Genomic DNA, 13,380 nt, shown 5'->3' with positions numbered 1-13,380 from the left:
TGACTCTGCATCTGCCACCCTCCTTTCATCTCTCTCCTCCGCCTTTGACTCTCTCTGTCCCCCTGTCTCAAAGCCACCTCGCACATCCCCTCCCAGTCCTTGGATACCTGACACCCTCCATACCTCCAGGGCCAGCCTCCCTGCAGCGGAGAGGAAGTGGGGGAAATCCAGAGACGCTTCCGACCTCATGACTTACCAGTCTCTCCTGGCGGCATTCTCTTCCGATGTCACTGCCGCCAAAGCAAAATACTATCAAACACAAATTCAGAACTCCGCTTCTAACCCCCGGAAACTTTTCTCCATTTTCTCCTCTCTCCTCAACGCACCGCCTCCTCCTCCTCAGTCCTCCTTCGCTGCTGATGTCTTTGCTGATTTCTTTGATGAGAAGGTCAGTCATCCGCAGATCCTTTACAACCACCGCCCCCCTCACTGTGCCCTTCCCCCCCTCTAGGCCCATCCCTTCCTTTTCCACCTTCTCCCCCCTTACAGACTCTGATGTTTCTCAACTCCTGCTCTGCCACCGCCCTACAACCTGTGCCCTTGACCCTATCCCCTCTTCTCTTCTCCAAACTATCACACCTGACATTCTCCCATTTGTCACCTCCCTTGTCAACTCCTCCCTGTCTTCCGGCTGTTTTCCGGCATCGTCCAAGAGGGCCCACATCACTCCGCTGCTAAAAAAGCCTACCCTGGATCCCTCCATCATCCAGAACTACCGCCCGGTATCTCTTCCTTTCCTTTCTAAAACTATAGAACGAGCCGCTTCTACTCAACTTTCTTCCTTCTTTTCTAACAACAACCTGCTAGACCCCCATCAGTCTGGCTTCAGATCGGGCCACTCGACAGAGACTGCGCTCCTCTCCGTCAGTGAGTCACTTCATGCCGCACGAGCAGCCTCCCTCTCCTCTGTCCTCATTCTTCTAGATCTCTCTGCTGCCTTTGACACTGTGGATCACTCCATCCTCCTGTCTGCCCTGTCAGCAACGGGCATCTGTGGCACAGCCCTGGACTGGATTGGGTCCTACCTCTCTGGTCGCTCCTTCCAGGTTGCCTGGGCTGGTTCGGTATCGACACCTCGGCCCCTCGCCACAGGAGTTCCCCAGGGCTCAGTCCTTGGCCCGCTTCTTTTTTCCCTTTACACTCGCTCCCTTGGCCCTGTGATCACTGCACATGGGCTATCCTACCACTGCTACGCGGACGATACCCAACTCTTCGTTTCGTTCCCGCCATCTGATACGCAGGTTTCAGCCCGTATCTCTGCTTGCCTGAGGGACATCCAGAGCTGGATGGACAACCACCATCTAAAGCTCAACCCAGGTAAAACTGAAATGATATTCATCCCTGCTAATACCTCTCCCCATCTGGATCTCTCCATTTCCCTCAGGGATACCACACTCACGCCGTCACCCAGTGCAAGGAACCTCGGCGTGGTGATGGACAGCAGACTGTCCCTTTCCGAGAACATTGCGGCGGTGACCCGGTCTTGCAGGTTCTTCCTATACAACATACGGAGAATCCGCCCCTTTCTCACCCCCTACTCGACCCAGCTCCTGGTCCAAGCGATGGTTCTGTCCCGCCTGGACTACAGCAATTCCCTCTTGGCTGGCCTCCCAGCGTCCGCCATCAGACCCCTCCAACTCATCCAGAATGCAGCAGCTCGTCTGGTCTTCAACCTTCCCAAATACTCACACGTCACCCCCCTGCTTACTTCCCTCCACTGGCTGCCTGTCATGGCTCGCATCAAATTCAAAACATTGGTGCTAGCCTTCCAAGCAGTTAAAGAGTCTTCCCCAGCTTATCTGCAAAAAATCATCAGACCCTACACCCCTGCCAGACCTCTTCGTTCAGCCTCCACAGGCCGCTTGGCACCTCCCCCTCTCAGAACCTCCACCTCACGCTCACGACTACTGTCTGTTCTGGCTCCACGGTGGTCAGAACTATAGAATCTCTCCCCACCTTCAAGCGCAAGCTGAAGACACACCTCTTCAAGCAGCACCTCTCCCCATCCCTCCCTACCTCCCTGTGAACCTTAATTGTTGTCTCTGTGACTTGCTTTGTGTATCGGTATTTTTAGTTGGCTAGGTAAGCAGTGTTTGGATAGTTAACTTTGGTCACTTTTGCTCTGTTGGTTTGTTTGTTTGTTAAAAAAAAAACAAAAAAAAACAACAACAAAAAAAAGGCCCTTGTCCTTATCTTTGTTGTACAGGTAGCAGTTGAAATTGTACTTACCTCTAGGGTCTTTCAGCGAACTTATCCCTGGTTATGGGTATGCACTTTGTTGTACGTCGCTCTGGATAAGAGCGTCTGCCAAATGCCAATAATGTAATGTAATGTAATGTTGTACAGGTAGCAGTTGAAATTGTACTTCCCTCTAGGGTCTTTCAGCGAACTTATCCCCGGTTATGGGTATGCACTTTGTTGTACGTCTTTGTTGTACGTCTGCCAAATGCCAATAATGTAATGTAATGTAATGATATGCATCTTGTTTCCGCTTAATCAATTACTGTGATTCTAAGCAGCTGTCTGCTCTGCTACTTAAGCTCTGTTCTTTCCAGCACTAATTGCGAAATTGTCCCTCTTGTGCCTTGATACTTTTGAGCATTAGGACTTGCCTTGGTTTGATTTTCCTGTTTTCTTTGTCCCACGACCACGTCTTCTGTCTGCCACATTCTGAACCCTGTCTACTTGACCACTGCTTCTGCCTGCCACTTGTACCCAGCCTCCGCTGCCTTTGTTTCGACCCGGCTTGTCAAAGACCCCTGCCTGACTTCTACTTTCAGCCTATTTCCGACACCTCCCCTGGATCACTCCGCCTTGCTGATTGTTTCTTCTGGCGTTCGACCCATGCCCGGCTCTCAACTACGACTCAGCCCTGCCCTACTGTGCCAAGCCTTCGCGGATTGCTTACTGCCCTGTTTGACCCTTGCATGGACTTGATTTTCGTACTTGCTTTGTGTTTTGGCTGCTATTAAAATCTCCCGTGGGGAGTTTACCCTATACGCTGGTCCGTGTCTGCATTGGGTCCAAGCCTGGGGACGTCACACGTTATCATTAGGCTATTTATCCATCAGATATTGAAAGCGAAAAATTCTCCACTTTGAATGAAAAATTGACATGCCATATAAAATGCAAGTTTACCGTTACATAAAAATATATCAAATTGTACAGAGACCTGTATTGGCAGGAAAGTAAAATCATTAGACCAGTTGCCTACGGTAAAATAGACCTGGTGTTATATTCTCAGTCAAATAATGCGTGACCAGGGAATTTTGAGTGCACAACCCGGTCAGTAAGAAAGTTGTTAACAGCAGCATATTTACAGATTACATGCCAATCAAGTCTATCAGGCAGAAGCCATAGGGACAAGGGATGAAAACATGAAGAATTATATGACAGACGATTGACCAGTGGACGTAAACTACAAGGATTTCTGCATCTGTGGTTACACTGCACAACTATTGAGATGGCCCAAAATTTTGAAAATGCAATTCAATTTCTCAGTAATTCAGTAAAAAAAACAAAAAACGACCCCTTGCAGTATCGGTTAACCGGTTAACTGTTTAAAAAATGGGATGGTAATCACATCCCTAATATAGATATACCCTAAATCCTGAATGCTGTCTCTATTACTCAGTTTGCTCACTTCAAATTTCAGTTTTAGTTCTCACCTCTAGGAGTAAGTAGCCATATTTGTGTAGCATTATGTCATCAAATCCAAGGTGGCTGGGACTGCCTGGGTCTGCTGGTTGTCTGGTTGAGCCAACTGAAGATGACTGGCTTCTGAGTCAGCATTTAAATGATAAGCTATAGAGGAATAAAAAGTGAAATGTGAAGCATCAATATTACAAGGCAATAGAGAGTATATTACCCTCTCCCAAATGCACATACACTTGTTGGTGACTATTTATAATTTATAATTAAAAATAGGTTAAAAGGTAGTAGGGTTAGACGCTACGATTTTTTTCCATAGGCCAACCAGGACATTGAACATTGAAAAACCTTAATCACACTGAGTTAATGTTTTTAAAGCCCTTTCCTAAAGGTATGCTGTCTCAGTACCAAGAAATAAAATACTTGATTAGAAGCAATTCATTTTTAGGCCCGCCAGCCCACTTTCAAATTGAGAACAGTATGACAAAGGTAGCTAATCTTACAACAAATATGGTTTTCCTGAAATTACACAGTTTTAACATTTGCATGAAAGAGGCGCTGTAGTACACTGGACACAATGAGACGCTGTGCATGGTAACAAAATAACACAGCAGGGGGAGGAAGGTGCTCTCGCCATCTCATAAAGCTCCTTACTAGGTGGTACGGACCAGTGGTCTGTATTTTATTTCAAGACAATACAGTAAGTCATGCTACAACCAGTACTGAAGAATGTGCTCAGTGAAACACATGCTTTTCAATAGTATATTAAGCCATTTTATATACTGAGGATAAGTAACAAGGACTATAGTGTTGTAGGGACAACATTTCCCACAATCCCACAGGACAATTCCGCGACGTCCACCCTGTAGGGACGACATTTCCCACAATCCCACAGGACAATTCCGCGACGTCCACCCCGCATGATGTCTAGTTCGGTTCAGCCAATCCCGAAATGTCGGGAGCAATAAACTTATAAGAGCAAGGCACGCTCTTGGGATTTCCCTCTTTTTCTCGACGCACCTCTTTTTGGACACTCTCTTTGGCCATTCTCTTCACCTCATCTGCTCTGACACTCGGACAGAGGCTGAATTCTGCACAGCGCACTACCAGGCCTACGGACACACCTGGTTTACCTTGCGGTAACTTAGTGGCCTGTCGTGAGTGGAAACTGGTGTATGCAAACTGTTACATCAGCTCACCAACAAACTACAGCAACAAACTTTTCCACACGGAAAACGGACCACAGACATTTTTCAGAACCACACAGACCAGATGACAACGCGCAGCCTACGGGAACATCCCAGCTCTGTGCACCTCCCCAGGGCATCATTCACAGTACCACCGCCGCTTCTACAAGGACAGCACGTCTTTTGGATCCAGCAATGTGTATGGACTCAACAAACATTCAGGCATAGCCAGTATTTAGCTTTAGTCTTAACTAATATTGTGAATCTGTGTTTTTATATTTGTTATCGTTTGAATTTACTCGGTTAGTTGGTTACGTGAATAGATTTGCCGTCATTCGCATATGCATAGAGTAAGCTACGCAAGTAGTCTCTCTTTCTCACAGCTAACACTAACAATCCCACACTACTGAAGCTAGCCACCCAAGCTAGCTACTCCCACCTTTTCTTTGTTCAAGGGACACACACACACACACACACACACACATTCCTAACATACCTTATCCTACTAACTTCCCGTTAGTTGAACCCCATATCTGTTCTGTGTTTGTACATCTGTTTAATAAATATATTTTATTAAACCCATTGTTTGTTTTGGTGTCACATAGACATGAGAGTCGAGTCAAAGCAGTCTTCCAACCTTCAGGTTATCGGTATACAGTGCATCCGGAAAGTATTCACAGCACTTCACTTTTCCCACATTTTGTTATGTTACAGCCTTATTCCAAAATTGAATAAATTTTGGAACCCGATGGTCACTCTGTCAGAGCTCCAGCGTTCCTCTGTGGAGAGAGGAGAACCTTCCAGAAGGACAACCATCTCTGCAGCAATCCACCAATCAGGCCTGTATGGTAGAGTGGCCAGACGGAAGCCACTCCTTAGTAAAAGGCACATGGCAGCCCGCCTGGAGTTTGCCAAAAGGCACCTGAAGGACTCTCAGACCATGAGAAACAAAATTCTCTGGTCTGATGAGATAAAGATTAAAGTCTTTGGCATGAATGCCAGGCGTCATGTTTGGAGGAAACCAGGCACCGCTCATCACCTGGCCAATACCATCCCTACAGTGAAGCATGGTGGTGGCAGCATCATGCTGTGGGGATGTTTTTCAGCGGCAGAAAGTGGGAGACTAGTCAGGATGGAGGGAAAGATGAATGTCGCAATGTACAGAGACATCCTGGATGAAAACCTGCTCCAGAGCGCTCTTGACCTCAGACTGGGGCGACGGTTCATCTTTCAGCAGAACAACGACCCTAAGCACACAGCCAAGATATCAAAGGAGTGGCTTCAGGACAACTCTGTGAATGTCCTTGAGTGGCTCAGCCAGAGCCCAGACTTGAATCCGATTGAACATCTCTGGAGAGATCTGAAAATGGCTGTGCACCGACGCTCCCCATCCAACCTGGTGGAGCTTGAGAGGTGCTGCAAAGAGGAATGGGCGAAACTGCCCAAAGATAGGTGTGCCAAGCTTGTGGCATCATATTCAAAAAGACTTGAGGCTGTAATTGCTGCCAAAGGTGCATCAACAAAGTATTGAGCAAAGGCTGTGAATACTTATGTACATGTGATTTCTTAGTTTTTTATTTTTAATAAAAAAAACTTCTTTCATGTTGTCATTATGGGGTGTTGTGTGTAGAATTTTGAGGAAAAAAATGAATTTATTCCAATTTGGAATAAGGCTGTAACATAACAAAATGTGGGAAAAGTGAAGCGCTGTGAATACTTTCCGGATGCACTGTATTTAATCATTGATATTGTTTATTTGCATTATTAATTAAAATACTAAATTTGTGGTTAGATAGTTTTGATCACAGTAATTTTATGAGACTGATTACTTTTTGCAGTTATACTGCTACATAACATTAATTGGCGCCCCGGTTTTGTAGAGAGTAAAATCCCTATGTTGTTTGGCGGCCCATGCGAGGACCCTACAGTGTGATAATTATTTGAAGACGTTTTAATGAATCTGTGTTTCATGAATGATCTGTGTATAGAGGATGGTTGGTATTTAATATTAAGTATGGACACTCCAGTGATATAATTACAATTAGATGAAGATTGTTAGGTTTCAATGACTAAATCAACTTAACTACTTTTAGTCAACAAAAATGTAATTGACTATAACTAGACTAAAAGTAATAAAAGATAACTGACTAAAATATGACAAAAAATGTTTCTTTTGTTTGAAGACGATGACTAAAACTGCCTTGTCCCCTTGCCATAGGTGTTCCCCAGGGCCCAGTCCACAGTCCCCTTCTTTTCTCCCTTTCCACTAAATCCTTTGGCCCTGTAACCACTGCTCATTGTTTGTTTTATCACTGCAATGCTGGTGACACCCAATTCTGTTTCTCCTTCTTACCATCTGACAAACAGACTTCAGCCTGCAGCTCTGCTTTTCTGAGCGACATCCAGAACTGGATGGAAATCACCATCTAAAGCTGAACCCGGGTAACACGGAAATGATCTTCATTCCTTCATTCCTCTAACCTCTCTCCTTGATTTCTTCATTTCCCTAGGCGACACCCGGTGAGGCTGTCAGCTATTTCATGTTTGCACATGCAAAATTAAGTCCTCTAAAAAAAGCAATGTGATAATGTTTGTGGGATAATATTTTTGTGTATAAGGCATTTAGAAACCTGTCCTTGAGAAGTTAGTGTGGTTTCCAAAGTGAATTTTAGCAGGAATTGGATGCTAGGTGACAAAAAAAAAAACATGATGTCTCAGGGTGAGCGGAGTATTCGTTTCAGACGAATACTCGTAATGAGTATTGACTTCTTTCAGAATAAAAATGTACAAGTAATTTGATTCATTATCCGTGATCCAAGAGTTTGCCTGCTTTATTTATTTTTTACTTTGGCTGCAGTAGCTGTACATCAGTGATGAATGAGTAACATAAAGTTAACACTGTTTTGTGATGGGCCAGTTCGTCCCTGGTTCCTCCCCCTTCGATTAGAGATTCACCTGCATAACAGAGTGCAAAACTGTAGGACTTGAAAGGTGAAAGTCTTGGTTTCGATGTACTGCAAATCACAATGTAGTGCACGGGACTGTTTAACGACACCACTCCCGAGTTATGTCACGCCCTCTTCCGAGTACGTGTAACAGATATGGATAATTTAATTGGTTTAACAGATATGGAAATGGATACGAGTAATGCGGTACTCGCTCACCCCCAATGAATATGTAAATGCAACAGCTGTTAGTTCTGTTGCCACAGAGTTGTTATAACAAACAAGAGGGTGGGTCCCCAGGGAGGTCATGGAGAGGGCTTGAGATTTGGATACTAGGTACACTAAATGGTGTTGAAAACAATCTATATGACTTTAGGCATTTTACATTTTAACCCCCTTAAATGTACAATAGGTCATTTCGGACTCCTAACGGTCAAGAGAGGAATTGCAGCAACAAACACCATAAAACCATAACACTGTTTATCCCTCCCCCTTCTCTGTGAACATGTTGACGTTGAAACGCCATTGGCTGTGGCAATTAGAACCCATTTTCAACCAATGAGCTTGAATTATTGCACAGCTGTACAATGTTTTGGAACGGAGTGTCGGTGCGTCAACTGTAGGGCTGCAACGATTAGTCAATGTCGTATATTCATAACCGATGCGTCTTATTTTTTTTAACATGGCGGCGGCAAACCCAGCTGAGTGTGCGGGAGAGAGTTCATCCAAAAAAAGTGTGGGAATTCTTTAAGCAAAAACCCAATAATGCCGGAAATGGCAGATCACAGTAGCACGACAGCCATGCACGAACACCTTAAAAGAAAGAATCCAGGAGCTGTGATGCTAAGTTATCTAGCTTGCTATTGCTATGTATATGTAGCTCTGTAATGTTGTCAACATTCCTATTCTCAGATATGACATTGAATGAGCTGTATTAAATAATAGTGTGCTGATTGCTTGATTTTAGTGAAATTAACCTAAAACCCCACGCATGTCTGAAATCGAGCTAGAGCTCTCGTATTTATGTAAATCCAGTCCAATTCCAACATGATAAGTGTTGGAATTGGACTGGACTGTTGGAATTGTTATAACGCCACAGTTACACTCACGTTACAAAGCCTTATTTCCACTGCCGAGTTATGACGGCTCCAGCCACTTAACGTTATGCATACTGGTAGCAATATAATGCTACTGTGTAACTACGCAGTAGTTTTACATTCCTTTAATGGCATCAGCGATCAAGCGTTTTGTAAGACAAACAAAAGGTAACATCAGCAGCAGTTATAATTCTCAAAGTAAATATGGATAACCCGTTTCAAAAGCAGTCTTAAAAAATCTTGTCTCAATGAAACAGTTTTAAGGTTAGTTTTATAACGTCTCTGATTTTACTTATGTGCTGTAGAAATGGCAGACGTGCAAAGGCCTAACATGCGCAACATTTGTAATCTAACTAGTGTGCAATTAATTAATCACATTTGAAATATAACATTACATTACATTAATGGCATTTGGCAGACGCTCTTATCCAGAGCGACATACAGTTGATTAGACTAAGCAGGAGACAATCCTCCCCTGGAGCAATGCAGGGTTAAGGGCCTTGCTCAAGGGGCCAATGCCTATTCGGATCTTATTCTGACTACACTGTAGTCGAACCACCAACCTCGCGTGTTCCAGTCATGTACCTTAACCACTACGCTACAAGCCACCCATATAAATAACTTCTCTTAAAATATGTTTATTCAACACGTAGCCTATTAAAAAGTAGCCACATCACAAATACAACCATCCGCATAGTGCAGCCCCTCCATCAGATAATCTCGTTAATTATTTCAGCATTTAGCTACAGATATATGTATATTGATGTATTCTATATACAATGTCACAGTAACTGGTGGGTGTTATATTATTTATACTAATAAAGTAACTATAACGAGTCAATACATTAAAAGCAGTAAGACATGGCATGTAGGTGACTTGGCCTACTAGTATACTATAGTAGGCATCCACACTACACAGCATTTATGGGCATAAATAAATGTAATGGCTTGTGATGAATATTATTATCAATAGTATTAATATATTCTTATCAATAAGTACAAATATTAATATAAAATTTTAGTGTAAAATTGCACAACTGAACATTCTGACACTGTTACTTTTTTCTCACACTTTCTTTCTCCTAGTAAAAAACAAATCTGTGTGGATGATTTGAGCTCTTTACTCATAGATGGTCTACTCTGGGTCTTCAGCCGGTGGTGTCTGAGATCACTACCAAAGTGATCTAAGGATAGTAATATCACACTTCAAAAACATGTAAATACATTTTGAAATGTCGAACTGCAAATTGAATCCATAGTCACCCCCCTCCCCAGCAAATTAATCGTTTAGATTGACTAAAATAATCAACAGATTAACTGATAACAATAATCATTAGTTGCAGGCCTAATTGACAGAAGAATAATGTGGAATAATTACACAAGAATTCCTCAAATTTTTTTGCTATTCACTAAGCAGTGCTTTTGCACTGCTGTAGGCCTATTGGAATACCTTCAGGCAATTTTTTACTGTATCTTGTTGCTATGGAAGAATATGAATTTCTAGTGGTTAAATGGAAGAAGAAGAAGATATACTTTATTGAACGCTGTGGGGTAATTTGTCCTCTGCATTTGACCCATCATAGTTACTTGGGGGGGTGATGACGACAACACCTCAGTACTCATCAAAGTTTATTTGTAATTTTAAAAATCCGAGAAACTTTTGGGTTTTATTTTTCATTAAATAAAACAGGTGACCTCCCAAGAGGGCAGCAAATAGAAAAAAAAAAGAAAGAAAACGTGAACGTTACATTTGGAAATCGGGTTATCGTAAGGCAGATTTCTGGGATAAATCTTTTATTTGAATTTGAAACAGTGTCCTTTCTTTGTTGTGAATGGAACAATGATAGTGCCCATTCCAGGAAATTGGATATATTGTGCCTGCTATTTCAACTGCACATTTATTGACGTTCGCACAGTGACAAATAGAAGAAATAAACCTAACATTGCTGCAATAATGACGAAGTGATTGTAATCCTGCCTTGACATCGAGCTGCTGATTCACCATTATGGTGGTGACAAAGCTCTTGCCTGCATCATATGCTGCGCAATTGGGCACCCTGCCCAACTTCGTCCAAAGTTTGTTCAAGTTCTCGTCCTCTCGTATGTAGTACCAATGAAGAAGTTCTGTCTTTAAACTCACAGCATTATGAGACCACGATACTCTTGGCCCTTTGCAGCAATTTCAATGAAGGTGTTCATATGTTCATATGTAGTATATGCAAGGATCCTCACCCAAAATCAGGGTGCCCTTGTCGTCAACGTCGAATCAATTCCTTTTGATTGATGTCCCATCGAACCACTGTGCTAGAATCTCTAAAGTGGATGTTAGAGAATTAGGCGTCCTCCTGTCCGAAAAAAACAAACAGACCGGCTACTGTCATTGAGTTTCTAGGTGTTAATGAAGACAGTGTAATGCAAAAAGCTTCTCTTCCCCGTTGAGAAAGTAGAACGCATTATTAAACAGCAAGGTCAGTCCTTTATATCTAGATTGCTGGATTTAAGTAAAACGCTAACATCCCTCTCTTATAGCCTCATATTGGATGATGGTCACTGTTTGGATAATTTTGGCTCTCGCTCTTGAAGCACTAGGACGGCATATGATTCTTCTAATATGACGTATAATCCCCTTCAGCTTTTCATAGACACAGCTATGTCTGTGGGTTCTGTGATTTTTTCCAAAGTCATTGGTTTGTAGATAAGTGGCCAGCGGAAGTTCTAATTTCTCTGAACCACAAATCAATTGTTTTTTTAGTGCATCACAGTAGTCGCGTGCATTGTGGGGTTCTACGTGGCAATGCAAAAATCATATTCCTTTGCGACAATGAAGCCATAGTGGGAATAATCAATAAACCGATCTGTTTTTATTATTTATTAGTATTTATCAGGGACAGTGCACTAAGGGTGAGCGATTACTGTATTATTCATATCTGTATCCATATCCTTTCAACAAATTCAATTATCCGTATCAGTAGGCTACTGGTACTCGGAATTGGGTGTGGCGTAACCCGGAAGTGGTGTACCCGATACTACATCGTGATTTTCAGTACATTGAAACCAAGACTTTCACCTGAAGCACAACTACTACAGTTTTGCACTCTGTTATGTAGGTAAATCTCAATTAAATCTTTATCTGGTTAATCTTAACATAAATTAAAACCTGAAACCATTTATATAAAACAATGTTTGTACATGCATGAACGGTTTTACACTTTTGGCTGAGCCACCTGCCCGTTTGTATCAACACCACTATCCGCGTTGACGTCACACTCGCCCTTTAAACATACACCCACATTGTCCCAAAGCTGTAATGTTCCTGAGTAGTGTCCGTTTGTTTTCGTGTTTTTCTTGTTGTTTATTATCATCATTCATATCTGGTTTTCCATTACAGTTATTGCATTCGTGATTCCCTGTGATGTATGTGTCTATGTGCGTCCACTCCAGTTTTTGTTTCTCCTTGTTATTATATCATTACCTTATTATGTTTTCCACCTGTTCTCTATTTGGTTAGCCCACCTCACTCCCGAGCCCCGCCTAGTTTGTTACCTTCCCTTATGTATTTAAACTCCAGTCTCTGCTTTGTTCTTTGTCAGAACATTGATCATAATTCAGAGCTGAGATACCTGTATGCCTGTTTTATTGAGATTCATAACGACAACCCTTTGCCGTGTTTTCGAGTTTGCTTTGCCCTCTTGTTTTGTCTGCCCTTCTGATTGTTTGGTTTTGGATTATTTGCTACGACTTCGACTTTGATTTTTGCCTTAGTCCCTCTGTACCTCTGTTTTTGGATTCCCTGGATATCAACCCCTGCTTGTTTTTTTGACGTTTCTTCTGCATTTTGTTTGACTGTTGTCACATGATCTCTTGGCCTTGAACTTGACTGAATAAAAGCCAATGTTTTTGGAATATCCTGAAGTCTGCTTTTGGGTCCTCAGTACCGTACATAACAAAAGACTATACTATAAGCAACACGTCCGTCACAGTTTGTTACATGAATAAAATAATGCAGATAAAAAATCACTGAAATAACATAAATCACAAACACTTGTGTGACCAACAACCACGCTCCTGTCCAGATCCCCAAACCGTTAACTCTCAAGGCAATCTGTGACAGAGGCAATACACCTTATTCAATACACTTGGCTTGCATGGATTATCAGTATGTTTCAAAATAAAAACTGCCCCTATCTTGCTATCGGGTGATGTCTATCTATCACCCACACTACAGTACAGTCAGCCTACAGTAGCTGGCTAGGCTACCAACCACCACCTAAGGTTATAATAAACAGGCTTATTTAAATTCAGCTACTTCACTATTTTAGGAGCTAAAAATGTATTCGTTGACATGATCATTAAAATGCTGTACTTAAAAGTATGATTTATTTCCAACCCGACCAGAGAATGCAGTAAGTCTGACCCAGGTAGAAAGCTCATTCCGTACATAAGTGCCGCCATTCATGGTTTGAAATATTTGAGCCGTGTCTATATAATACACATATCGGT

Source organism: Conger conger, chromosome 7, assembly GCF_963514075.1.
Source record: "Conger conger chromosome 7, fConCon1.1, whole genome shotgun sequence".
Lineage (NCBI taxonomy): Eukaryota > Metazoa > Chordata > Actinopteri > Anguilliformes > Congridae > Conger > Conger conger.
Note: the sequence above shows the minus strand (reverse complement) of the source record.